This window comes from Thamnophis sirtalis, unplaced genomic scaffold, assembly GCF_051295495.1.
Source record: "Thamnophis sirtalis isolate CommonGarterSnake01/CBP01778 unplaced genomic scaffold, rThaSir2_p1.2 scaffold_3, whole genome shotgun sequence".
NCBI lineage: Eukaryota > Metazoa > Chordata > Lepidosauria > Squamata > Natricidae > Thamnophis > Thamnophis sirtalis.
The window spans coordinates 169,302,121-169,328,647 of NW_028261383.1; the positions used below are offsets into that span (position 1 = coordinate 169,302,121).

General features: G+C 46.6%; 1 protein-coding gene across 6 annotated transcripts in view; it reads right to left on the reverse strand.

The window, feature by feature from the left end:
- The window catches only part of ATP2B3 (ATPase plasma membrane Ca2+ transporting 3), a 179,638-nt gene extending 160,159 nt beyond the window's left edge, over window positions 1-19,479 (reverse strand). The window contains exon 1 of one of the 6 annotated variants that reach the window (XM_087710875.1): window positions 19,255-19,468. The gene's annotated coding sequence lies outside the window, so the exon portion shown is untranslated. Of the gene's footprint in view, window positions 1-19,254 lie in introns of all 6 variants that reach the window. The other 5 variants (XM_087710870.1, XM_087710871.1, XM_087710872.1 and 2 more) reach the window with 5 other exon arrangements.
- Window positions 19,480-26,527: the final 7,048 nt, after the last annotated feature.

Sequence of the window (26,527 nt, forward strand, 5' to 3'; positions counted from 1 at the left end):
TGTGAAAATGGATGCTTGGAGTCTTTTTTCTTTTCTTTTCTTCTTTCTTTCTTTCTTTCTTTCTTTCTTTCTTTTTCTCTTTCTTTCTCTTTCTTTCTTTCTTTCTTTCTTTCTTTTTTCTTTCTTTCTCTTTCTTTCTTTCTCTTTCTTTCTTTCTTTTTTCTTTCTTTCTTTTTTCTTTCTTTCTTTCTTTCTCTTTCTTTCTTTCTTTCTTTTTCTTTCTTTCTTCTTTCTTTCTTTCTTTCTTTCTTTCTTTCTTTCTTTCTTATGTACAAGTTGGACATAATCAACAGAAAGACCAACATAATTCAAACAGGCTGATTCTTTGTAAAAGCAGAGAAAATGACCCCCTCTAGCAATTTAAAGCATGATGAGATGTCTTTTTCCACCCGCCATTTGGAGACATTGCTCCTGAATTAATCTGAAGTAATTAATTTAGTAATGAACATACTTGTGACGGACTACTAATGAGTAGTTCTGGAGGGTGATCAGAGGGTTGCAATGTTACCAAGCATGCGGGGATTTCTGGCTTTTTCCTAGTTTGTGATGGTGATAGGGGGTGTCTCCGTTTTTGTGAGCCGTGTCGAAGTCTATTTTTGGTTTACATTATTGTTTCCTTGGATTTCTGCCTCAAAAAGGGGTGGGGATAAATTCAGCAGTAGCATCATGCTGCAGACCTCCAAAATGCTTTCAAGGAGGACTCGCTGCACCCCTGGGTAGCTGATTCTTGAAGAAATGGGTAAACTGACTGCATAAACGAAGACCTTGCTTTTCCTTTGTGGCATTCAAGGAGCTAAAAATCTCAAAGAGTTTTCAGTTTAGTCCCTGATCAGATCCCATTTCATTTAACTTCCGTGGCATAAAGCAAAGCAAAATAACTTGAAATGGGAGAGAGGGAGAAAAGCTACACTCTCTAGCTGGGTTAAGATTCGGATTTTACCATTAGAATCAATATGCAATGTTAGAAGATGAAGATATTATCAAAAGCACATTTGTATCCCAAAGTCAATCCCAAGAAAAACCCGGCCTTCTCTTTTTCTTTAAAAGGAAAAAAAAAAAGTGGAATTGTGAAAGTTGGTGTTAAGAGCATTTTCCTCTGCAACTTCCTGTTCATTGAAATGACATTTCCTAAACGTATCTGCATTACTTAGTAAAATAGACCAATGGTGGGATTCAGCCGGTTCGCACCTATCCGGGAGAACCGGTTGTTAACTTTCTAAGCAGTTCGGAGAACCGGTTGTTGGAAGAAATCTCCTTTTGTTTTTTTTCCACTTCACAGGGCTAATCCTGTAAGGAAGGCAGGAAGGAAACATTCTGGTGTTGTTTCTACCCTGCTTCTAGAAACTGCCTCTCCTGTTAACCCTTATGACATTGTAACAGCTAAGGCGAAGCGCCCATCGACGCGAGTGACGTTGAGTTGTCCATGACCACCAAGTCACATGACCACCAAGCCCCGCCTACCCAGCTGGTCATTAGGGCAGAGAACCGGTTGTTAAGTTTCAAGTTTCAAGTTTATTAGGATTTGTATGCCGCCCACTCCCGTAGGGATTTAACTCTTATTATTATTATTATTAATTTAACTCTTAAGTTAAATTATTTGAATCCCACCACTGAAATAGACCCAATGTACAAGGGGTCCTTGGTGATCTGAGCTTGCTCGTTTCTTTGCAGATGTTTCATTACCCAAACTAGGGAACATTATCAGTGCTAGTAAACCCAATATATGCATGCTTCCCAATAAATAGCTAGGGTTACTTTCCAATCCATAGGAAGGGTATAAACTTGAACTAAGTGGTGCTTACTTCAAAGCAAATTCTATAGATTTTCATATTTAACTGTAAAGGATTTCTATTAGTATTCCTACTTATTATATTTATTTACCCTATATAGCTGCCCATCTTGCAACTGCAATTCTTCACTCATTCTGTATCAGAGGTGGGTTCCTACCAGTTCGCACCTATTCGGTAGAACCGGTTCATCAAATCTACCGAACCGGTTAGAAGAGGTTCCACCAGTGGACCCGGAAAGCAGGCCACACCTACAGAAGAGCTTCCAAAAATTTTTGAAACCCACCACTGGTCCTTGGATATGATTATTCTACACTATCATGCTCATATTTATAAAACTCAGGGCCTCTGTGAAAGGTAAGGATGACTACTGCGTTTGTGGTGCAATCAGAACATTGCGTGTGTTGAAGTTGTTTTAACGCAAACCAAAGATGCCTTTTAAAAAACAAGTTTACATCATATTCTTATGCATGCCAGTGCTGTGTTTGAGGTAAATTAAGGTGGTTCTGACAAGTGTTGTCGGCATCTTCGTATCCGGTCACATGGGCGGCAAGCCACTCCCATCTGGTCACATGGGCGGCAAGCCACTCCCACAAAGGAGGCCACACCCACAGAGTAGGTTCGAACAATTTTTGAAACCCACCACTGTTCTGTATCCATCTATTTTATTATGAAAGATGCTTTCATATACTATACACAATGTCTGTTATTGCTTCTTCCTGTAATGCATAAGCCTAACCAAAAAAAGCTGTGCTTGGGTTAATAACATGTTAATATCACAGAGTACAAAGTTGGCCCAGATTTTTTTTTTTTTTAAAAGCATGTGCCAATATGTTGCTGTTGTGTTATTTCGCTCCAAGGATGTTAGAGGAATAGTTCATTCTCATTAAAACCGCATGAAACTGTAAAGAGATGAAGCTAATGTTCCTAGTTCTTCCGTGATCATCTAGCGTATTCCTCTTTGTCATGAGATGATGTTGCACTTTTGAGAAAAGCTTTGGTTTTCTATGTTGTCAAGGAAAGAACATACCACAAAACTGTGGTGGGATGCCTTAGAAAATGCCTTCTGATGGCCGTGACGGCTGGCCACAAGATGCAGTGCCAAGGTTTTGATGAGAGTTTGGCACAGGAAATGGTCTCCGTTAAAGCACGATGAAGCTCAGCAAATGAGAGCTTTATAATCTGCACAGAAAAGTGTGAAAGGCCCTTAAAACAGTCTTCTTCCACCTGATTTCAGATGTATGCAGTTATGAAACTAAAAAAATATAGCAATAGCAATAGCAGTTAGACTTATATACTGCTTCATAGGGCTTTCAGCCCTCTCTAAGCGGTTTACAGAGTCAGCATATCGCCCTCACAGTCTGGGTCCTCATTTCACCCATCTCGGAAAGATGGAAGTCTGAGTCAACCTTGAGCCGGTGAGATTTGAACCGCTGAACTGCAGATAGCAGTCAGCTGAAGTGGCCTGCAGTACTGCACTCTAACCCCTGCGCCACCTTGGCTCTCTATGTGCTTCAAAGTCCTTCAGAGGCATTTGCCTTGTGCTTGGATTAGTTCTATCATTGCTCGAGAACTTAAGTCTCCAGAATTTAAAGGAAAAGTCTTTTCTTGACCTTTCTCGCTACTTAATCCTGGGTTGTTGTTTTTTATTTGTTTTTTTTTGTTTTTTTACCGGAGAAGATATGACCTTGAGATTTTCTGCATGCTATTCAAAAGTTTACAAAATGTTAAGGCTACGATGGGAAGAGAATTTCAAGCATAGTTTGGGTAACATTTAAGTTTCTGCGCAGGATAAGAATCAGGGTCAGCTTCCCACTTTGGTGTGGAGATTTGGATTTGGATTTACTTTATTTGTATGCCGCCCTTTTCCCTGAGGGGACTCAGGGCGGCTCACAATTCAGGGGGAGGGAAGGACAAAACAAGTTATACACATGAAGACAATACATCGTTAAAAAGCACAACAGTCATACTATTCGGGTGGGGTTGAAGTCTTTAGCCCCAGGCCTGTCGGGACAGCCAGGTTTTAAGGGCTACGCGGAAGGTCTGAAGGGTGGTGAGGGTACGAATCTCCACGGGGAGATCGTTCCAGAGGGTCGGAGCAGCCACCGAGAAGGCTCTCCTCCGGGTAGTTGCCAGTCGACACTGGCCAGCTGATGGAATACGGAGGAGGCCTAATCTATGGGATCTTATTGGCCTAGTGGAGGTAATTGGCAGTAGGCGGTCTCTCAAGTACCCAGATCCAATACCATGAAGGGCTTTGTAGGTGACAACTAGCACCTTGAAGCGCACCCGGAGATCAACAGGCAGCCAGTGCAGCTCGCGGAGGATAGGTGTTACGTGGGTGAAACGAGGTGCACCCACGATCGCTCGCACGGCTGCATTCTGGACCAGCTGAAGCCGCCGAATACTCTTCAAGGGCAGCCCCATGTAGAGCACATTGCAGTACTGTGGGTTCTGTATCTGAGGGGGAAGGAGAAGGAAATTAATGAATACTCAGAGGAGAGTGGTGATCACCAAAAATTACAGCACTCTCCAGATCAGTGTTTCTCAACCTTGGCGACTCTAAGTCCTGTGGACTTCAACTCCCAGAATTCCCCAGCCAGCTATGCTGGCTGGGGGATTCTGGGAGTTGAAGTCCACAGGACTTAGAGTCGCCAAGGTTGAGAAACACTGCTTTAGCTAGCTAGAAAACGAAAGTCTTCACAAATACTTTATACAATGCTACACTGTGCTATCCAGGCACAATTCGATTAAACAGTGGGGTTTTTTTTTTTGGCATGTTAATGAAAAGCTTCCTGTTTGGTGTTTGCTTCCTAATGAACACAAGTAGGGGATTAATAATGGATTACCTATTCTCCTTTGAATAATTTTCCTTAATTGCCCCCCAGTGTCCATTTCAATTTGCTGGCTCTTCTCTCCCCCCACCCCCACCCCCCATGACACTCGTGAAGAAACAGCGTTATCCAAAGGCAGTACTGAAACAACCACGGGGGAAGGAGGAAAAGCATGATGCCTTGCAAGGAATAGGTATTTCAGAAAGTTGTTTCATTTCCATGAGATGAAAAACAGGGATCAGGGTTAAGCTACTGCCAAACATTATTTGGCATCCTCAGTGGTGCCATGAGAACGGCGTTTAGAGGCACATGGGTGTCCGTAATAGCAGTACTAAGAAGAAACAAGTGACAGCATTTGCATCGGTCAAATAACAATGTATTAAGTACTCTATGTTACTTGCACCATGATCTTGTAGAGAGCCGCGGTGGTGCAGTGGTTAGAGTGCAGCACTGCAGGCTACTTCAGCTGACTGCAGTTCAGCAGTTCGGCTGTTCAAATCTCACCGGCTCAAGGTTGACTCAGCCTTCCATCCTTCCAAGGTGGGTAAAATGAGGACCCGGATTGTTGGGTCCAATATGCTGACTCTGTAAACCGCTTAGAGAGGGCTGAAAGCCCTATGAAGCGGTATATAAGTCTAACTGCTATTGCTATTGTAATCTGACTGAAAAAATTGCATCCTCTGATTCATTTGTGTGATGATGTCATGATACATGTCACTGGGATTTCTGCCAAGTGCCTATGGGGTGGTATATCACATTTTGAGTGAAATAATGTCCAGTGGCATTCATTCATCCAGACTGAAATAGTTCACACACAAATCCCAAACAGAAACTTTGGGAGTTGAGCGGCATACAAATTTTAATAATAATAATCACACAATAGCAATAGCAATAGCAGTTAGACTTATATACCGCTTCATAGGGCTTTCAGCCCTCTCTAAGCGGTTTACAAAGTCAGCATATCACCCCCACAGTCTGGGTCCTCATTTCACCCACCTCGGAAGGATGGAAGGCTGAGTCAACCTTGAGCCGGTGAGATTTGAACCACTGAACTGCAGATAGCAGTCAGCTGAAGTGGCCTGCAGTACTGCACTCTAACCACTGCGCCACCTCGGCTCTATAGTCACAAACTGATTATAAACAACTACCTTAACACAGTCACGAAAATGACTCACTGGAACACCTGCAAACATTATCATGTTCAGTAATGAAAAAAAATCGGTGGGAACATATAGTTGAAAAGTAGTTGAAAATGAGCAAATACTGTGGGATTTCTGAATACTAATAGATAAAGTCATAGCTCATAAGCAGACCAGATTTAACTGCAGTTGAGAAGAAAGTACAGGCAATTTGATGTGCCAATGCCAGGGGAGAATAGGAAGAATAGAATAGGAAACGAAGAATTGGAGATGATCACAAAGTATCAAGATCTGAAAACTGGAATTGGAAGATTATGGCATAAACCAATCATGGAGGTTCCAGTGATTCCTACCAAAAAAAAACTTGGATGACATGTAGAAAAATCTGTGTATTTCTACCTGCCGGTTACAGAAGACTCCAGTACTACAAGACTACAAGAATACATCACAACGTCCAAAGTTCTTGGGAAGTACTCGATGTGGATGCAGGCCAACACCAGCTAAAGAATTGGCAGTTGTGGATATAATAATAATTGCTCCATTTGGTACTAGAATTGTAATTGCCAGGGATAATTGAGCTTAGGCTAGATTTCCCCAGCTAGGTGCCATCCAAACAGCTGTGCTAGTTGATGATTTGGGGAGTTGTCTTAGACGGCCCCCAGTTGATCTGTTGATCAGGAACACCAAATGATACCTTTAAAACAGAATAACAGAGTTGGAAGGGACCTTGTAGGTCATCTACTCTAACCCTCCAGCCAAGCAGGAGACCCTGCACCATTTCTGACAAATGGCAGTCCAATCTCTTCTTGAAAGCCTCCAGTGATGAAGCTCCCACAACTTCTGAAGGCAACTTCTGTTCCCTTGGTTGATTGTTCTCACTGTCAGAAAATGCCTCCTTATTTCTAGGTTGAATCTCTCCTTGATTAGTTTTCATCCATTATTCCTTGTTTGGCCTTCAGCTGCCTTGGGAAATAGTCTGAGCCTCTCCTCTCTGTGACACCTTCTCTCATCATTCACATGCAGCTTTAAATGTTATTAACTGTAGTCAAAGTCCATCTTTCACAAGGAAGAAAACACTATCTTATTAAAAACAGACACAGTACAACAATTACCGAATGAAACATCCGTTGCTTCCTACTAATGCCCATGCTCTGCCTTTACTTGCTGCGTAGCAAATCTTGTCCATAACACAGCAGCTTCTGTGTATGAGAATTTTCCCCAGCCCATCCTTTTAAAATAACCTATATATAGAAGCACTATTTGCCCTGAGTAGCCTTGGCTCTCCTTTATAGCAATCCATAGTAAGATGAGTCCTATTCTTTTCCCCCAAAATCCTGCCATCGGGTACCGAGAACCTCTTCAAAGGGGGCAATTGCCACTCATCCCATCTCGTGCATTTGGGTTCTTTCAGGAAGAGACAAAAAGGTTTCCAGCTCAGTTTGTGATTTGCTGGCTTCCTTCCTTTCTGCCGTGCAGAAGCTCACATGGTTGTCTTTTTAAAAATTTGTGTTTCCAAAGATGCCAAATGAGCCTTCATTTACTCATCTGTTGTCTCGTGAATAAATAAAAAATTAAGACTTGTTTTGGGAAGAGTGTTTTTATAGCTTGATGGCCAACTCGTAAGAAGCTACGCATGTTGTTCCGATCTCCCTCTTGCAGCAGGCAGCTCCTCCCCACGACCGGCCATTCCGTGGTAGTCTTACCCTTAAGAACTGTCCTTGGTGCTGATAGGCAGCAACTATTCTCCCTGGCCAACATCAAATCATTTGATGCAAATTGGCACTGCCTGCTTAGATCATGCACAAGCTGTTGCTGGTCAAGAAAGCCTCGGGAGGTTGGTTGCATTAGGCCAAAAGGGGAAAAAAAGATCAGTAATGTCAGTAAATTGCTTAGGCAATAGCAATAGCAATAGCAGTTAGACTTATATACCGCTTCATAAGGCTTTCAGCCCTCTCTAAGCGGTTTACAGAGCCAGCATATCGCCCCCCACAGTCTGGGTCCTCATTTCACCCAACTCGGAAGGATGGAAGGCTGAGTCAACCTTGAGCCGGTGAGATTTGAACCGCTGAACTGCAGATCACAGTCAGCTGAAGTGGCCTGCAGTCCTGCACCCTAACCACTGCGCCACCTCGACTCTCTAGGCAAGCCATAAGACAAGACAACCATAAAGAGGGAAGGAGAGTCATCGAGAATAGATTGTCCTCTCAGCTTCCAGAAAGTATGTCATATGTTGAATGTTGATTTTATTTATATGCTGCCCTTTCCCCCCGAAGGGGACTCAGGGCGGCTCAGAACTCAACCAGGGAAGGGGGGATACAGACAAAATTAAAAATGACACAAAACAATGCATGGTTTAAAACACACAACAGTCATACCATTCGAGACGGGAGCAATGGTTCTTTAGCCCCAGGCCTGTCGGAACAGCCAGGTTTTAAGGGCTTTGTGGAAGGCCTGGAGGGTGGTGAGGGTTCGAATCTCCATGGGGAGTTCGTTCTAGAGGGTCGAAGCAGCCACAGAGAAGGCTCTCCTCCGGGTAGTCGCCAGTCGACACTGGCCGGCGGATGGAATTCGGAGGAGGCCTAACCTGTGGGATCTAATCGGTCTAGTGGAGGTAATTGGCAGCAGGCGGTCTCTCAAGTACCCAGGTCCAATACCATGAAGGGCTTTATAAGTGACGACTAGCGCCATATGATAAATGGTAGATGAAAGAAGGAAAAAGAAGAAGTTTTCAGTAGGCTACTAGGAGCTACCGAGATTTAAAAGTAGGAGTTCTTTCATCTCTGCATGCCGGTGAGATCACAATGGAAAGGAAGCCATTGGCAACACTGATTTCCAGGATGGTTCTGCCCCCAATAATTTCAAGCTAGTTTTTTTCTCTTCTCCTGATATGGTGCACCGGTTGATCCTTCTGGATCATTTCCTAGGCAACAACAACCATCTCTGACCCTATTAGTGTTGCCATCAGTCTTACTAACCAAGGCTTCTATTTTGTCTGTGTTCCATGCCCTTTGGCTGCTGCCAACCTCTCTTTCCTGAATCTTACTTCTCACCCTTCCCAAATGCATTTCTGAGCTTGAATTCTGGCCCACAGAGCACTCTGCTCTGGCTCCCTGGTTCCACTTCTGCCAAGATTCACATCTCAGCTTCTTGTATCCATGATAAGAGTCTCTTGATAGCAAGTTGGGCGCCATATAAATTTGGGAAGTAAAATAAGTGAGTGAGTGACTGACTGACTTGTAACCTTTCAGGTATTACTTAGTTATAACTTCCTTGATCATTAACCAAAATGCTAATGCCAATCAGAAGCTCTTGTTCAATAGCATACGGAGTTTCCCAGTCAATTTACTTCCAGCTCCTGCCCAACTAGCGGTTCGAAAGCATGCGAATGCAAGTAGATTAAGAGGTACCACTTCGGTGGAGAGGTAGCAGCATTCTGTGCACCTCTGGCGTATAGCTATGCTAGATACATGATTCCAGAAGTGTCTCTGGACAACACTGGCTCCCTCAGTCAAGTAACAAGAGACGAGCACTGTGCCCTAGAATCGACATGACTGACAGGGAAACTTTGACCTTTTACAATAGTCCAATGTGGATTTTATGGTAGTGGATCTGCGTACTTGGGAGACCGCCTCCTGCCAATCACCTCCTCTCGACCCATAAGATCTCACAGATTAGGCCTCCTCCGAGTGCCATCTGCCAGCCAGTGCCGTCTGGCAACTACGCGGAGGAGAGCCTTTTCAGTAGCAGCTCCGACCCTCTGGAACGATCTCCCCGTGGAGATTCGTACCCTCACCACCCTTCAGACCTTCCGCACAGCCCTCAAGATCTGGCTATCCCGCCAGGCCTGGGGGTAAAGAGCATAATCCGCCCCCACCCGAATGTTGAATGAATGTTGCTTGATTTTAATTATACTTTGTGTTTTTATGTTATTGTATGTTTTCCCCTCCCATACAAGTTGTTAGCCGCCCTGAGTCCCCTCAGGGAAAAGGGCGGCCTATAAATAAACTCAACTACAACTACAACTACTTATGTCACAGACAGATTGAATTGAATTGAATTGATTATATTTCTATGCCGCCCTTTTCCCAGAAGGGACTCAGGGCAGCTCACAACCCAAGTCAGGGGGGGCGGGGTAGGGGATACAAATAGGGAGAAAAGACATGGACAAACAATACCACAATTTAAAAACGATCAACAGCCACACCATTCGAGCGGGGACGGAAACTCATCAGCCCCAGGCCTGTTGGAACAGCCAGGTTTTAAGGGCTTTGCGGAAAGCCTGGAGGGTGGTGAGGGTCCGATTCTCCACGGGGAGCTCGTTCCAGAGGGCCGGAGCAGCCACAGAGAAGGCTCTCCTCCGGGTGGTCACCAGTCGGCATTGGCCGGCGGATGGAATTTGGAGGAGGCCTAATCTGTGGAATCTAATCGGTCTAGAGGAGGTAATTGGCAGCAGGCGGTCTCTCAAGTACCCAGGTCCAATACCATGAAGGGCTTTATAAGTGACGACTAGCACCTTGAAGCGTATCCGAAGACCAATAGGCAGCCAGTGTAGCTCGCGGAGGATAGGTGTGACGTGGGTGTACCGAGATGAATTAAAGCAACACACTATCAAGTTGAGCAACCTGCCCTTTGTAGATTAACCTCCATAGCTTGCAGTGGAGAGAAGAGAGAATTACTATGCAACAGTATTGATGCAAACTAGCAAGGCCAGCCATATGATATAATGAGGGACTCAAAGTATCTTATCATTTCATGGATATGAGTATAAAAACTGAACATAAAATTTGACTTCTTCGGGGTCCCACTTTTTTTTTTTTTGTCAGAAAAGGATTTTCTAGCCTTTGGGGAGCTATAGGTTATATTGAACATGCGACCGGTGTCTGATGAAATCTCAGAAGCCGGATAAAATGTGGAGTGGGGTATCAGGTGGTCCCAAAATGAATTACCTCTTTTTTTCCCCCCCCTCCTCTCCGTGGCTAAAGAAAAACAGAATGAATTATGCAAAGTAATGACAATGAATCTGCATAAGCTATATAGGTCAGAGAATTCTGCTCCTAGGAGCAGAATTCCATAAGATTATAGGACAAAGAACGCATACGGTTATTGCAGAAGTGGCTTGCCCTGACTTGCTTTCTGATCGAGGGGAATGATCTCTTCCTACACGTTCAGCCAGGCTGAATATTGACCCTTCTTGCGGTGCCTTAAAACATGCCCCAACCTAATGGAAACCATGACGGTGATAGTAGTGGTGAGAATATTGCATTAGGAATGGGGAGGCTGAGCTTCTAGTCTCCCCACCGTCAACAGAAACGTATCGAGTGGTTTTAGAACAGTCGTTTTCAACACCGTAAGGTAGAGACACAATAATAGGAAGGGATGTTGCGTGTGCCTCTTCCAGCTCCTTAATAAAAAGTGGGCAGTAAACAATCACCTTCGTTATTATCTTCCACTTCGATGAATACATCAGTGCATAAATAGGACCGTATGTGGTGTGTGTGTGTGTTGAAATAGCATCTGAAGCCAGGTCTTTCACTTATATTATCCTGGATCTGGTTATCAGTGTTTCTCAACCTTGGCAACTTGAAGATGTCCGGACTTCAACTCCCAGAATTCCCCAGCCAGCATTCGCTGGCTGGGGAATTCTGGGAGTTGAAGTCCGGACATCTTCAAGTTGCCAAGGTTGAGAAACACTGGGTTAGATGAAACTTGACTTGGGAAGGGGCAGAGAAGGCAGAAGTAGAATGAGCTCGACTTTATAGCTGATAAACCACAGAGCACTGTAAATCGGTTGTATTTACAGACTAACACACAATGTTGAGGGCATCATGGGACTCCTAGTTTTCTTTACAAGACAAATGTGAATGTTTGAAGACACTTTTTTGGAAGGATGAAGAACTCAGCCAAGCATGAACCTTGGAGTTGAAATCCAGAATCACCCAACTTGCCTACAGACCCATCACCAATGATAAGTCAGGGAGTGCGAGCTGCATGATGGAGCAACAACATTGCCTGCCAAAACGAAGGCCCAGCATCACTTCCTGGATTGAACTGAGCATGCTGGGAATCATTTGGACTTGATGCTTCTTCACTGCAAGATCCTTTGCATTTTATTCTTTACAAAAAAAACATTTGATTGATTTGATTTGATTTGATTTCTAGAGCTGCCTATCTGAACAAATGACTCCGGGCAGTGTATTTTGTAAAAAACATAAAACAATTTTTAAAAGGAAAGGAATACAAATTAAATATATACGGTTGCCAAGTAAAACTATTGCCACAGGTGTCAATATAGCCAAGAAATGGGATCCTTAACAAACTTGGAGACCCAGGTGTGAGAATAGCAATAGCAGTCACACTTATATACCGCTTCATAGGGCTTTCAGCCCTCTCTAAGCGGTTTACAGAGTCAGCATATCGCCCCCCACAGTCTGGGTCCTCATTTCACCCACCTCGGAAGGATGGAAGGCTGAGTCAACCTTTGAGCCGGTGAGATTTGAACCGCTGAACTGCAGATAACAGCCAGCTGAAGTGGCCTGCAGTACTGCACCCTAACCACTGCGCCACCTAGGCTCACCCAATCAAAGCCTTATGAAAAGCCAATAGGGTTGACATCATCCTAATCTCTGACAGGAGAATGGTCCAGAGGGTGAGAGCTATGGGAGAGAAGATCTCCTAGTCTCCCACCAAGCCAACATTCTGGACAGGATCTGTAATTTATCCAACCTGCTGCACCAAATTCTACAGGTAAAAATGAATGGGAGAAGACAATCCCTTAGGTAGTTTGGGCCCAAGCCATGAAGTACTTTAAAAGTGACAATCAGCACCTTGAATTGCACTTGGAAGCACATTGGCAGCCAATGCAACTCACACAGCAGTGATGTTACATGTGTCAAATATCTGACACCCGCAACTACCTGTCTAGCTGCTCTCTGCACCAGTTGAAACTTCTGAATGCTTTTCCAGGGCAGCCCCATATACACCACATTGCAGTAATGGGATGAAAGGTCACAAGGGCGCCAGCTTCACTTACGATGTTGGGAAACTGTGATCAAATACATCTAGAGGACCCAAGACTGACAGGAAATCTATAAGGTCAGCAGTGATTACCTTTAAGGGCCAGCTGGGCCCAATGGCAATTGCCCATACAGATATACATGGCATTGCCAAGGCAAGAGATGCATTTCATAAAGGACCACTTGTGTAAAAAAAAATAGTGTGTATTATTAAAGCAACAGCTGGACCAACACCAGATAGCTAGTAGACATCTAGTAGAATTGGCTAAACTTGATTATTTGTATGGCTGCAGTAAAAGATTATGGTGCCCCCTAAATGGCCAATAAATACTTAAATAAAAACAAAGGTCTTCCTTTTGACATAACAAAATACGAATAGGCTACGTTCTTAGGTAGTTGAGTAGCAAACAAGAATGAAATTAATTTTGCAATACTGTTATGCATCACTATAGCAATTACGTTGAAGTCTTCTGGTTTGTGAAAAGTATTTTGCAAACAATATGTAGGATCAGAACGGGCAACTGGCAAGCTAAATATCGCCCTGAACTTCCATAGGGTTGCACCACTGAATTGCGTATCTCATCATTTTGAGGAAGGAGGTCCATGAAAGCTATGCTTCAAGTATACCTAAGGCAATTAAGAAATCAAAGACCCCAGTCTTAAAAAATGCTGCCTCCTTCTTCATGCTCACTGAAATTCTCAGATCACCACTATCTCACCTCCCCAAGAAACCATGAAATGAAGCTCTCAGGTGCCGAATGGTAAGTCCATTTCTGGTGCTGGATATTTGTGAGGGTGGGTGAGAAACATCCCTCTGAACCCAGGTGGGTGAAGAGGAGAACTCTCAAGGAAATGATCCTTGTACTGAGAAACAGGCAGGCAGAGTGAGTTTGAGGGCTGAATGTGATCCACTTGGATCTGCAGAGATATTGGGGGGCAGAGAAGTGCACAGAACTGGAGGGCAATCTGACTCTTCCAGATTGGTTCGTCTTGACAAGCAGCGTAAGTCCAGCTTTGGTGCTTAGCTCTTAAATGCGATGCTAGAAACAGCACAGCAAGAAGTGGACAAAGCCAGGGGAACCCCCCCCCCTAAAATTTCCTTGAATTCACTTCAGCTGTAAATGTGATCAAGATGAACAAATGCAATGAACACGTCCTGGTATTTCTATGCACACGGCTTTGACATTTTCTGAGTACAGCCCTCTACTTTTAGAAGTTAACATTTTGCAAGAAGCTCGTCAAAAGCACCTGGATGATGCCTCCAAGAATTGGGGTTGTGGGTTGGGTTTGTAAGTTGTAGCTTACAGTTCCCAGAAATCCCAGAAAGGACTGTGAAAATGTAAAGCCTGTCTCCCATCTCTGAATCAGTGGAAAACGGCAGGGAAATCTGCTGCTCCTATTGATGAATCTCATCCCCACCTCAGTTTCGCATTCCTGGTCACTGGCAGTCGTCTAACAGGGGACAAAGCCAAACCGATTGGACAGTGTTGGAACAAGGGAGAAAATACCACTATAACAGTGGTACAACTAGGGATGGTTTAGGCTTGTCTCACTCCTGGGCTTGGGAGGCGAAGAGAAGAGGCCACGGCAATAAAAAGATTCGTGGATTTGTGCTGTGGTCGGATACACTTGGGGAAAAGCCCACCAAAGGGAAAGAAGAAAAGACCAAAAGGAGAGAAGGCAGAGGCAGAGACAGCATTATGGAGCCATTTTTTGGACAGAGACATTAACCCTCTTCTTCTCTCTGTTTCAGGTGACGTGTCCTTATTGCAGAGAAGAATTGGTGCTGCTTGCCAGCACTGGAGTTCTACACAGTGGACAGCTCCAGTTCAAAACATTTAAAGCCCAGTGGACTCACCGGCTTATGCCAGATGCACAAATCCTGTTATTTTGTTTGTTTGTTTGGCTTTCAAGGGTAAGATTCTCCATCTGATTAAATAAAAAAAGCCCAATCTCTCTCGGCCAGCTCTTTGCAAGCTCACAGCGAAGGCAGGCAGCCTGGTGCAAATCATATTGCCTTCCCTCATCCCCAAGGCTGAACACGCCTCCGAAATATTGACGGAGAATAACCAGCTGTGGCCTTCTCTTAAGGAAGAGGGGAGGGAGGCTCTGTCCTGGTTAGCTCTGGGACCTAGAGATCCTGAGGGGAGGAGTGGGACAGGAAGAGTGACACAAGAATTAAAACGAGTGGGAAATCATGAGTAGGTTACTTAATGCAGGGTTATATAAGGAGAGAGAGAGAGAGAAAAGAGAGAGAGGAGGAAGGGAGGGAGGGAGGGAGGGAGAAGACGTAGGTGGGTGCTGAGTTTTTGCCTGTTCAACAGGAGTTTTCCATCCCCTCCTCTCCCCCGCCCCCGCCCCCCCCCCCAGATCAGTGGGGGAGAAAAGGATGAATGGTCTAACAGAGCTTGCAGCATGCAGAGATGGATCAAGGGAACATTAGGCAAAATGGGAGGGGGGGGGGCAGAATGTATAAAAATAAAATTGGCATACGGGGGTTCACAGGAGAGAGAAAAAGGAGGGGTAGAAGAGGAGGAGAGGGGAAAAGGCATGGTTTATGCATTTACCAGGCTGGTGAACTAATCGAGTCTCTGTTCCACGGGCGCTTATGCTCTAATAAAGCTTTCTGGTGCATTGGTGTATTAAATTAATGCTCTGCCTTTGATTCCAGAGCTCGAGGTAGTGTATAATATACATGATTCCCTCCTCCGATTTTTTTGTGTGTGTCACAACAACCTCGGGAGGTAGGTTGGCAGAGAGAGGGAGGGAGGCAGGGGGTGGATGGGCTGGCTCGGAGCCCCCAGTGAACTTGTACTGCTGGGGAGGGGGGAGGCCACTGCCAATATTTCTTGGCCCCTCCCTGTTCTCTGCCTACATTTTCCTCGCCTCTCGGGTTCCCCCTTCCGCCTCCCCTCCTCGTCCTCTGCTTCTCTCTCCCACCTCCCCAAAATGATTGCGGCAGTGCTGGTGCAATCCCTCTGCCCTAGTTTAGGCGCTGGTCTGCTGTGTTCCTGCATCAGGGGGCCAGCCAGTCTATTTCCATCGCGGCGGGGGAAAACATGAGAGGCGACAGCAGCACCCTCGCCCATCTCCCTCCGTTGCTTTCAACCCCCCTGCTGGTTTGCCGGTAGACTGTCCCTAAGCGAGGAGGCTCAGTTCATTCCAAGCGCAATATCACAAGCGTCACGATCGCCAAGATCTTTCTCCCGGGTTGGAGTTAAACGTTCTCTCCAACCAGCCTCGCCAAGACTTGGGGTGCGGGGGCGGCCTCGGATTGCCTTTGCCACGAGCAAAGGACTTTCGGTGGGGCCAAGCGCCACGGGGTACGTGCAACAGAAAGCCCGCGTTCCTCGAATGCCCGGGCTGGAGAGTCCTCTCTCCCCCCCCCACCTTCGGTCAAGAAAAGGGTTGGTTGAACGGCAGATAACACGATGTCATCGCGATCCAAGGTGGCGCAGTGGTTAAATGCAGCACTGCAGGCTACTGCTAGATCAGCAGGTCAGCGGTTCAAATCTCACTGGCTCAGGGTTGACTCAGCCTTCCATCCTTCCGAGGTGGGTAAAATGAGGACCCAGATTGTTGGGGGCAATATGCTGACTCTCTGTAAACCGCTTAGAGAGGCCTGAAAGGCCTATGAAGCGGTATATAAGTCTACTGCTATTGCTATCCTTCCCGCCATCCCAGCCTGCCCTTTGCTACCGGCCGGGCGCCGCAATCGGGGGGGGAGGGAGGGAGGGGGTCTTGCGGTCCTCCCGCCCCCTCCCCAGTCCACCGCTGGCGGGTAGGTGGGTCAAGCCCAGCCCCCTCCCTCCTGGCTGAGCTCCTCCCCTCCTCCCTCTCCCCCCCACCCCTTGCGCTGGCTGCCACTCAGGACCGCTCAACCAATCAGAAGCGGGGGAAAGGCAGCCCCCCCCCCCGGCAGCCTGTGGATCCCGCTCCCTCCTGGCTGAGCTCCTCCCCTCCTCCCTTTCCCCCCACCCCACCCCACCCCTTGCGCTGGCTGCCACTCAGGACCGCTCAACCAATCAGAAGCGGGGGAAAGGCAGCCTGTGGATCCCGCCCCCTCCCCTGCAGTTGCCTTGAAAAAAGCCAGAGCCGGAACGCGCTTCAGCTTCCCATCCCGAGCAATGCGCCAAAGCAGACCGCGGAAAGAGATGCTCCCGGTTGCCCTTGGCGATGGGCGGGCGGGCTTGGCGGTCCACGCCAGGCCCTGCGCGGCGCCTCCCCCTTCTTTACCCCCACCACTACCCCGCTCACTTCCCTCTTCCTCACCGCTGCTTCCTGGGCTCCGGAGCGGTCTGGGAGGCCAAACTCCCCTTGCCGGGGCTCCTCTAAAGAGACCTCCGCTCCGCCTCTCCCGAGAGCCGAGCAGGCTGAGAAGGCGACGGCGTCGTGACGGTCCCCCCCCCACCCCTACCCCCGCCCCCGCTCGCTTTGAGGTGGCCGGGTGGGGGCGAGGAGACTCGAGCTGCTCTCGGGGGGGGGGTGATGTCTACGGGGGGAAAGATGTCACTCAAAGCATCGAAGCAGCAGAGCTGGGCAAGAGGGAAGAGACGCCGAATAGAAGAAGTCCCGAAGGGGCGGCTTGTCCTGCTTTGACCCGCTCCAAGTACACAGCTCTGTCGAGGCCGACGGCTGGGCCAACGAAGCCTTTGCAATTCATCCCCCCCACCACGCAGGCCGTTTAATGTCAGTGTTTCTCAACCGTGGCGACTTTGAAGTCCTGTGGACTTCAACTCCCAGAATCCCCCAGCCAGCTATGCTGGCTGGAGGATTCTGGGAGTTGAAGTCCACAGGACTTCAAAGTCGCCAAGGTTGAGCAACATCGGTTTATGTCCTTATGCTGACGTCGCCCCCTCCCCTCTTTACCCCACCTCCCCCTGGAGTTCAGCAAGGCAATCATACCCTTGCCTGACCTCAGTTTCCCCGGATTTTTTCCGCCGGTCCTTCCCCCTCTAGGCCTGGCGATGCATACGCCGCCTGCTGAAGTTCGAGCGAACTGTGGTTCGTCCGTCCAAGCTCCCCGCTGAATCTAGCGGTTCCTTTCTTCTTTTCCCCGCCAACCCCCCCCTCCCTCCGTCCCCCCCGTCCCTAAAGTCTTATTTATTCCCTCTCGCTCAGTCCACGCCGGGATCCGCTCCCCTGAACAATAGCAATAGCAGTTAGACTTATATACCGCTTCATAGGGCTTTCAGCCCTCTCTAAGCGGTTTACAGAGTCAGCATATCGCCCCCAACAACAATCCGGGTCCTCATTTTACCCACCTCGGAAGGATGGAAGGCTGAGTCAACCCTGAGCCGGTGAGATTTGAACAGCTGAACTGCAGAACTGCAGCCAGCTGAAGTAGCCTGCAGTGCTGCATTTAACCACTGTGCCACCTTGGCTCTTTGAAACAAGCCCATTGAAAGGTCCTGTCTGACTCCGGAGGGTCGCACTTTCGCTCGCTCTCATGTTCACACATCACATGCTGTGTGGTCTGATTCTCCACCTCTGTCTTCTAGTTACCAAAGGTGGGAATGGCATGGCGGATGGAGAAGGCTCGCTGCTGCCCAAAACTGCCTATTTAACACCCCCCCCCTCCAGCCCCAGCCCAATTCCTGCCCCCCACTTAATGCAGGTACCTCTCTGCAGTGGGTAGGTGGGCGGGGGGATCCCTATTGGTTTTGAAACAGGCCCCCCACCCCACCCACACCCCTTTACTGATCTAGCCAGGGACGTCACCGGCGCTCCCTCTCCTTGAGCATGTGTGCGCGCACGCAAAGTCTCTCTCTTTCCCTCCCTCCCTCTCTCTCCCCCCCCTTCTCTCTCTCTCAAACACACACCCCTCAAGAATACGTCGCTGTCACCTTGAGATGCCGGCAGGCGAGCGCGCAAGGTGCAGCAGGAGAGAAAGCCGAGCCAAGTCGACATTGAGGAGGTCGGGTGGGGAGTGGGGGGGGGAAAGGTGGCGATGGCTGGGAGGGGACTTCATGCGGCCAAAGGACTTGCTACACTCCCCATTCTATTTTGCAATCCCCCCCCACCCCGTTTTGGCATACCAATAACCAGCCTCCCAGAGCCGTTTTGGAAAGCTGGACCCCTGCAGGTGTTATCAAGCGCCTATCTCCCCTTGCTATCTCCCCGGGTAAATTTTAGGCTGCGTCTGGGAGAGTACCTTTTTTAAAAAAAGGTGGGAGGAGCGCCATTTGAGGGCCACCGAGCTCTGCTTTCTGCAGTGACTTGTCCCCACGCCATCCCAACCGCATTCCGCTCCCCTCCCCCTCCCCCCCCTTCTGCATTACCTATGACGGAGACTGCCCGGGTTCCCTTCCTCTCAGAAGGAGGAGGGGAAGTCTCCTCAAACTCCACTGGGCGCAATGAGGTTATATATGACATACATGTCTCTATCTTATCAATCACACAGAGTTTTCCATCCCAATCTCCCCCTCCCACGCAAACCCCCCCTCCCCCCAAAAAAACAGGTTATCCGCATGGTACTCACCGGGCCATGCCAGAAGCAGAAGCAACTGAAGTGGGGAGCAGGAAGGCTGTTCGGGAATCGGCCGCTGAAGAGAGAGAGAGGTGGTGGGAACCAGGGGTCCCCCCTTTCTCTCTCTAGCTTGGCCCGGATCCAGTCGAGAACCGGAGACGCGGAGGGGGGGGGGAACTTCCTCAGCTCAATTTCTCCCCCCTTTCAAGAGAGGATTAGAGGGACAGGGGGGGGAGGGCGAGGATGGGGGCTGCTAGTTGACTACAGCCCCGGGGATGCTGCGGCTTGACATCGCAGTGCCTACATTCTGCAAGGATGGAGAAGGCTCGCGGAGCACTGGTCCAGCTGCAAATCTCAGCAGAGGGGGGAGGGGGAGGCAGGAGAAAGAAGAGGGGAACCACGGCTTGGTGGGGCGGGGGGGGATGGTGAAAGAAGGCGAAAGCCAATGGTAGAGATTTGAACCTCCTGCCCCACCCTCCACCCCAACCAGATCCATCCCTCCAACTCCTCCCCGCCTCTCCGAAATCAAGAGACATCTACGGATTTAGAGCTGGGACTTCATTGATGGCTGCTTTCCCCTCCCTCGGGTCTATGAGATGGTACGTTCCAAGCTGCCTCTCCATCACTGATGGAGAGGCTAAGAGCGATGGAAGGATTTCCACTACCTGTTTCTGTAGCAGTCCAGCCATAGGCTCCCGGTCCCAATCCTTGCTCTGGAAGGCAGCTTCCAACTGATGGTGGTTAGGACAGTGCTGATGTATGTATGTGTGGGGGAGTGTGTGAGTGCAGGAGGGGTGGGCCTGGCAGAGTACCCTTTACGGAAGTAGGTGGGAGTCGAGAAAGAGGGGTAGAGAATAGAGAAGCCAGCAGATAAGTCAAATGCATTTCTTCTTCTTCTTTTTTGTTTCCATCCTCGCATTGGCTGTGCTAGTAAAATTTGTAAGTTGCATTTAAAAAAAAAAAGCTTTGCATTACTTAAAAGCACAACACATTTAGGTGGCCTAAGCACTTGAGGATTAAAGGTCACTGCATCAGATATATTAAGAAGTTCTCTGTTCTTGGGTGGACGGAGAATAAAAGAAACCATGGGGGACAAATAATGTGGGATATTCTTCTCCCTCCTTTTGAAAAGTAAATTCTTGCATTTCTATGTACTCTTTTGCGAAGGTTATTCGTTGTCTTAGTAAACCTGACAACTTGCAAAGACAGGCTGGATGTATCTTAAATAGCAGGCGGAGAACTGCTGTGGGGGGAACTTGTGGACCAACTGAGATTTGATCCATCTCAGCTTTTAACAATATTTCTCTAGAAATGGAGTCCTACTATTTATCTCTGTCACATGAAGTATAGAGATGGATGGTCCCTAGAATTGGGAAAACAGACTCTTGCTGCATTCTGAAAATGAAGCAAAACCTGTAATCAAAAATCTGTAATATATAAAAGGCATTTAAGTATTTAAGGCATACACACATGAAAACCACATGTGTGTGTGTGTGAATGCATATGTGTATGAAAATGTATATACATACATTTTCATTCTCTATAGGATAAGATTATATCATTCTAAGATGGCCCTTCTCCATATTTTCCCTCCTTATAACAACCTTGTGAAGGGGGAAGCTGTTATTGTGTCAAGCCCATTGAAAGCAGGAGACTACAGAAAGCATGTTGCTAAAAGTTAGCGTTCCACCCCCTTTGATGTTGTCTTTATTTTTTTTAATTTATGTTATTATGTTGATGTTGTTGATGTTGATTTTATTTATATGCCGCCCTTTTCCCCCGAAGGGGACTCAGGGCGGCTCACAACTCAACCAGGGAAGGGGGATACAAACAAGAATTTAAAACGACATAAACAACAATACATAATTAAAACACAACAGTCCTACCAATTCGAGACGGGGGCAACAGTTCTTTAGCCCCAGGCCTGTCGGAACAGCCAGGTTTTAAGGGCTTTGCGGAAGGCCTGGAGGGTGGTGAGGGTTCGAATCTCCACGGGGAGTTCGCTCCAGAGGGTCGGAGCAGCCACAGAAATTATTGTGGCACCCATTGTTGACTCAGTAAAATGAAGAGACCATCTATTTGTGTCACCCAGCTGTTCTTAATAAAATTGGAAGCTTTATTAATTGCCTCTCATGCAGGTAATTTGATGGATCCCGTGTTGTCAACCCACAGGTGCAAGATTTAAAGCTATGACACTTAAGTTGGAAGGCTGAAGACAGAATCGGCTGTCCTTTCTGTGGTGTGGGATGCATCGTATGGCCTTCTGTTTGCTATCAGGTTCCCCTCATCGCTGATCGTGCTGGATGAGATTGTGAACTGCAAGCTGAGGAAGTGTTGCTCAAGCCAGACATGATATTATATAAGCTTTCTGCCTACCAATCACATGTCAGAGAAGCGCCAAAGTCTGTTGACTCTAAAATCTGAGAGTGAAAACTTAGCATTTTAACCTTGGGTTGATATATAGACAGGGCTGATATTCTCCATTCTGTAGTGGACAGATCTTTTGTGTCTTGCAGTGAAATAGCTTGTGTGTAGTGTTGAATCTGTGAAGGTTCTGACATTAGCTAGTCAATGAATGTTGGGCAGAGTTTCAGGCCAATCAAGGTTTAATGACCTGCTTGCCTTAAGTCTGAGAGATAGAGGGGGAAAACATACATGAAAGGTGGCAAAAGATTGTCCACCCAAGAACAAAAGATCACAAGAGGCAGATGTGATACCCAGGTGTCACTACTTTGCCAGCACTGTCTTTAGAATGAGTTATGAGTTATGAAGGTTTATTTATATGCCGCCCTTTTCCCTGGGGGGACTCAGGGCGGCTTACAACTCAAAGGGGGGGGGAAACAAACATTTAACACGTAAAACAATACATAATTAAAAGCACAACATTCATACCATTCGGGTGGGTTACAGTCTTTAGCCCCAGGCCTGATGGGATAGCCAGATTTTGAGGGCTGTGCGGAAAGTCTGGAGGGTGGTGAGGGTACGAATCTCCACGGGGAGATCGTTCCATAGGGTCGGAGCTGCCACCGAGAAGGCTCTCCTCCGCGTAGTTGCCAGTCGGCATTGACCGGCAGATGGAACTCAGAGGAGGCCTAGTCTATGGGATCTAATCGGTAAAGAATAAAGACTTAGGTGTCATCTCAAGATATTAAGGGCAGCTTCCTCCCATAGGTTCCTTTATGTGGTCTATGGTCTGTTAATAGATCTTTTAATAATGTTCCACATAGGAAAGGCAAGGAGAATTACTTTGCAAGTGGCAATGCTTCAAGGCAGAAAGCCCATTATGTTCCCTTGCTTCCTTGAGGGATGGAAATGTAATAAAGCACCTGTCTTGAACATGTTAGGCAACAGGTAATTAAATAAACTATGTTTATTATCATTATAATCATCATGGTTAAGATGACAGCTTCATTAGCTGAACATAAGTAAGACAAAACAGCCCTGCCTTCAAGGTTGAGATAACCTGGCAGATATTATTTAAAACTCTTTATTGTATGTGTATGTACACATAGAGGTGTATGTGTATATATATATATATATATATATATATATATATATATATATATATATGTATGTATGTATGTATGTATGTATGTATGTATGTATGTATGTATGTATGTACGTACGTACGCACGCACGCACGCACGCACGCACATACATACATACATACATACATATATATATATATATATATATATAGAGAGAGAGAGAGAGAGAGATGTAGATATAGATATAGATATATAGATATATAGATATAGATAGATCAATAGATAGATCAATAGATAGATAGATGATAGATAGATAGATAGATAGATAGAGATAGATAGATTAGACTAGAGAGAGAGAGAGAGACAGAGAGAGAGAGAGAGATGTAGATGTAGATCTAGATATATAGATATAGATATATAGATATATAAATATATAGATATACGGATATAGATAAATGGATATATGGATATATGGATATATAGATATATAGATATATAGATATATGGATATACGGATATATGGATATATAGATATATAGATACATAGATGAATGCACATATGTATTATATTCATAAAATCATATTTCAAAATGAGTCTCAGAATATAATACCGGTAATCCTGAGAGAATGATATGTAATTTTAAGATACACCATAACAACATGACCGCATTAAACATCGAAAGCACAATAATAAGAAACATACATTGCAGTAACATGTTTTAAGAGTTCTGTTTAGAAATACACAGGTATGTTTCTCTGCATTAGTCCCATAAATTCAGGCGTAGTCCTGCCCTATGTGAATTCTACATCTGCTTATAATGGGACCATGAGCAGTAGCTCCTCAGAGGTGGACCTTAGTCTTTCCTTCAAGGACCAGGAGCAGTGGTGGGATTCAAATAATTTAACAACCGGTTCTCTGTCCTAATGACCAGCAGGGTAGGTGGGGCTTGGTGGTCATGTGACTGGGTGGGCGTGGCCAACTCAACATCACTCACATTGATGGGCGCTTCGCCTTAGCTGTTACAATGTAATAAGGGTTAACCGGAGAGGCAGTTTCTGTAAGCAGGGCAATAAAGATTAGGCTAGAAACAACACCAGAAAGTTTCCTTCCTGCCTTCCTTATAGGATTAGCCCTGTAAAGTGGGAAAAAACAAAAGATTTCTTCCAACAACCCGTTCTCCGAACTGCTTAGAAAGTTACCAACCGCTTCTCCCGAATAGGTGCGAACTGGCTGAATCCCACCACTGGAGACTCTTTATTGCCAGATGAACATGCTCCATTGAGATCAAGGGGAATTGGAAGGACTCAGAGGTGACACACACAGTCTTGTTCTGCTAAGAATTCCCATAAAACCGAATAAGAACAGAAATGAATAGGCGAGAAGATCCTTCCTTGGGAAATTTGTTTCCATTCCCCAAAGCTGTGCAAGCAAAAATGTGCAGATTGGGAGAGAGATGCCTTATAGCAGGATCAAAACCGTGGCTATGACTAAGAAGTCCAACTGTGGATAAATAGCCATGGCATGGGCTTCTAAGAAATAGAGGGAAATGAGAGAAAGGGGTGGTGGATTATCCAGGCATAATACCCGTCTCATAAGAAAGAAAACGGGCTGTGGTTTTTTCCACCTCCATCCAGTGGTGGGTTTCAAAAATTGTTTGAACCTTCTCTGTGGGTGGGGCCTCCTTTGTGGGAGTGGCTTGCCACCCATGTGACCGGATGGGAGTGGCTTGCCACCCATGTGACCGGATATGAAGATGCCGACGACACTTGTCAGAACCACCTTAAATTACCTCTCACACAGCACTGGCATGCATAAGAATAGGATGTAAATTTGTTTTTTAAAAGGCATCTTTGGTTTGCGTTCAAACAACTTCAACACACACAATGTTCTGATTGCACCACAAACGCAGTAGTCATCCTTACCTTTCACAGGGGCACTGAGTTTTATAAATAGGAGCATGATAGTGTAGAATAATCATATCCAAGGACCAGTGGTGGGTTTCAAAAAATGTTGGAACCTCTTCTGTAGGTGTGGCCTGCTTTCCGGGTCCACTGGTGGAACCTCTTCTAACCGGTTCGGTAGATTTGACGAACCGGTTCTACCGAATAGGTGAGAACTGGTAGGAACCCACGTCTGCCTCCATCTCACTGGATTTAAATGGCTACCCTTGCACACAACTTGTGATCGAAAAGGAGCTGGAGAGCTCTTCCTGCAGGCTCTCTGTCCAAACAAGTTGGCAAAAGCTCAGCCAAGAATGCTTCCCCAAGTTCCCCCAGAGTAATGATTTATTAATTTTTTGCCCTGCCAGGAAGGTGCTTCTAAGCAGAGCGATCAGCTAATGGGCATTGCTGGCCAGTTGGCAGGGCGAACCCAATTCTCCCCGCCCCGCCCCCCCCCCCCCCAGCCTCAAGTCCATCACTCAGCAGCACTCATGTCATCAATAAGAGAGATCTTTGGAAGGAACCCCATTGATCCAACAGAGCTTTCAGCAGCAGACGTGCAGATGAGTGGCCAAAGTGGAGAAAGGAAGCCCATATTGGCCTCAGCCAGCAGCAGAGGTCTCCCAACAAGATGCTTGCCCACCAGGGACGTGCAGTCAGGGGAGGCAGAGAAGGCAGAGCCTCACCACTGTCATCATGAAAAGAAAAAAAAATGTAAAAGGAAAAAGGCTGAGCTAGTTGCTGCCAGAGTCACAGTGGATGACTCTGCTTAGTGCTTAACTGTTTAAAAAAGCCTCTAAAAAAGTGCCCTCTACAGGAGGAGGCGGGAGAACCACGTGCCTCATCTAGTCTGAGAAGAAAAAGAAAGAAGGAAAACTTTTTCGCAAAGGAGAAAAACAAATGCGGTCGCTTTAAATCGGAACTGAGCATGCCTGGCTGTGGAATTCTGGGAGTTGAAGTCCACAAGTCTAAAATAATTTGAAACCCCTGTGTCAGTGCCTCACCAGCCATAAACCTCACCGCACGTCACTGTTGCCCACCAAGCTCCACCCCACCAGACAGCGCAAGAGAGGAAGTGCACCTCCTGGCGTGTTTCAAAACAAAATGCAAGCCTCCATATTTCCCCAAATAACTCTGGGCTATGGATGACCCCAGAAATATGCTTTTAAAATAACAAGGGTGGTTTACAGCAGCAGCCCATGTGGGTTTCTCTGGAGGTTGTGCCCTGGGAGAAATCTGGATTTGCTTCAGGATAGGCCAAGGCATTCCTCAGTCTAGAGAGGGAATAGGGAGGTTGCTGTCTTCTTGTCTGCTTTCATTCCAGGTGAAGACTTGTAGCGCTCAGAGGGTGTCGGTCAGTGGTGGGTTTCAAAAATTGTTCGAACCTACTCTGTGGGTATGGCCGCCTTTGTGGGAGTGGCTTGCCGCCCATGTGACCTGATGGGAGTGGCTTGCCGCCCATGTGACCGGATATGAAGATGCCGACGACACTTGTCAGAACCACCTTAAATTACCTCACACACAGCACTGGCATGCATAAGAATAGGATGTAAACTTGTTTTTTAAAAGGCATCTTTGGTTTGCGTTAAAACAACTTCAACACACGCAATGTTCTGATTGCACCACAAACGCAGTAGTCATCCTTACCTTTCACAGAGGCCCTGAGTTTTATAAATATGAGCATGATAGTGTAGAATAATCCTATCCAAGGACCAGTGGTGGGTTTCAAAAAATTTTGGAACCTCTTCTGTAGGTGTGGCCTGCTTTCCGGGTCCACTGGTGGAACCTCTTCTAACCGGTTCGGTAGATTTGACGAACCGGTTCTACCGAATAGGTGCGAACTGGTAGGAACCCAC